Below are 2,751 nucleotides of genomic sequence, written 5' to 3'. Positions count from 1 at the left end.
AGTAAATAGTAGTAATAAAAATCAGGAGCGGAGCTAGAACGGGAAGTACAGGACTCCCCAATTTTCGGTCCCATATATACCTGTTAGGAATTTACTGAATATAAACATGGGATGGGAGTAATTAACTTTGAAACCCATACAATTTCAAATCCATAACTCATAAATTTCAAATTTTATATCTATTTATAGTATAAAACCAAGTTTGGAGTTTTTTAAAGTTGGAATTGAAAGGAGTGAAATCTTATGATGGATTTTGGTTGATCTGGCCAATTTTGGCTTAGCACTGAAGTATTGCATACAGTATATATTCCACACACGTAAACATTCTCCCTAATACTTACCTAAAAGCAGCAGCGGAACTACAGCCACCGAAGTCAGATGAACACTGTTCGTCGGAAATTTTTTTTGAATATATAGATTAAATGTAGATATTTATGGTTGTATACATATTTATGGTCAAGAGTGTGCATTTCTGCATCAACAATTCGGGTTCATACTTTAGGTAAGTAAAACAAGTTATATTAGAATCCTCCGTCTTGACGAACAACAAAGGCGAAGTTAACACAAAGAAGTTGATTCATATCTTGATCAGTAGTTTAAAACCCGACCCATATCTTGATTCATGTAAAATTCAATAATTTTGATTCATATATTGTATTTGTGTTATGAATTACATAGGATTAATATGTATAAAAAATTTATCCAAGATCTAGTGAGATAAGAGGTTGTGAATTCTAATTCAAAAGCTTACAATATTTTGACTTGTTCATTAAAAAGGACCATAATTTCTGTGTGTGATGAACCCATAAATGGAGCGGGAATGGCAAGAGGCCCAGTCATTTTCAAAATAAAGTCAACTTAGTTGTGATGGAACTAGAACTGGGCCAATAAAGGATAAAGCCCACCCAAAGAATTTGGGCTAGCTGGAAAAAGTGTTCATGCAGGATAGGCTTTACCTAAATAAAAACACACACAAAAAAATGTAAATAACATAAATATCAATCTTTTTTGGAAGTAATTACACTTTCTTCCACTTTTTTAATTACTTTACTTTCTCTCCATATTAATATACATAACATAGCCGACATATACATAGCATTCTGTGTATATGTTGGGATTTTTGTAATATGTTTAACATTCTGTGCATGCTATTGTGGTGCATGACTAACTATTATTTTTTATTTACAAAATATAGTTTTTATTTATAAAATCTATCAATTATTCATTGTTTTTTTTTTCTGTAAAAAATCTAATCCAAAAACCCCTACTTTTCTTCCTTTTTTCTCTCTTCTCTTCTCTCAGTTAAAAATCCCCACCTTTATCCTTCCATGTCTGCTAAAAGCGAATTAAGAAAAACAAAAATTCATCAAAAAGTCAAAAAATTGCATAGCTACCTCTTTCAAAGTTACCAAAAAACATCCAAAAGAAGATTGGAGCTATCAGACTATTTCTGAAATTGGTACTTCGTGAATGTCTTGTTTATTTTATTAACTAGTGGTGTGTTACAGTTTCAGATATACTTCTGTTTTTGAAGTACCCCTCGTGTTTTAAGTGATTTTAATCCACCAAATTTTATATTTCTCGAAGTTATCAAATTGAACTGTGAGCCATTTTAAGTTGTTACATGGGACAAGGGATGCATAACTTACACACTGTATCGAAGTTCTCTTTGAAGGCTCACAACAAAAAAAAAAAAAAAAAGAGTTCTAAATTTATATGGGCAAATCACAGAAATCTCCTAGCTAAAGAAATTAATTACATAAAATCTCCACTAGTCTTCTCTCTCCCTAATTTTAGCAAAATAACTAATACATTAGGCAAGTTATTACATATGTAGCTAATGTATGAGGAAACATAGATTCCTTACTTTAAGGAAAGTGAAATGATTATGTTGGTTGCTTTTCCTAAACTACTGGACCTAATTAGCTAGCTTTAGTTTTTTTTTTTTTTTTGCTTGATGAAGGTAATCACTTTATTTGAATTTCAAAGCCAATGTTAATTTTCATAATTTTTTTTTTTTTCTAATTTTGCAATCTATCATTCAAGATACACAAAGGAAAAAACAACAAATTTGTTGTACTTAAGTTCTTCAGTGCTACAAAAAAAAAATTGTTCTTTTTTCCTGATTTTATTTGTTGTACCTAAATTTTTCAGTGCTACAAAAGAAATTGAAGTACAGTATATGGTTGAAGGAAATTCTTCAATTGCCATGGAGTGAGGATTGTAGATCCGAAAAGGAAAAAACAATAAATTTTTTGTACCCACTTTCTCATTTAATTTGTCTCTCTTTCCCATTTAATTTATCTCTCTTTTCCATATGAAGAACATGAAGAACATTTTTGGATACATTTTTTCACGCTCAAATTGAAGCAAACGTATACTTAGAGGTTACCAATTTGTAAGTTATCAAATATTTGTTGGACTTATGTACTGTTTTTTTCCACTAATTTTCAATTTTTTTTCAACTTTATCAAATCACAATCTGGTTCAATTTTTGGTTGCATGTTTGTTTTTTATGAAATTAATTGCTATTGTAAATCTATTTCAGTGTGATAGTTCGATAATATAATTTTTTTCATTTATTAAATGTCTGATCTTTGTATTTTTCGTTCTAAATTTGTTAGTTCTTATTCAGATTCTTATCCGACTACTAAAGCTGATATTAAGTTTGACATGTATAAGCTACCCTTATACATGCGAAATTGTTGTTTATTTTTGGGTATGACACAAATTGTTAGATGTATAAATAAC

The sequence above is a fragment of the Capsicum annuum genome, chromosome 4 (genome assembly GCF_002878395.1).
Source record: "Capsicum annuum cultivar UCD-10X-F1 chromosome 4, UCD10Xv1.1, whole genome shotgun sequence".
NCBI lineage: Eukaryota > Viridiplantae > Streptophyta > Magnoliopsida > Solanales > Solanaceae > Capsicum > Capsicum annuum.
The sequence above is the reverse complement of the archived record's forward strand: the minus strand, read 5'-3'. Positions refer to the sequence as shown.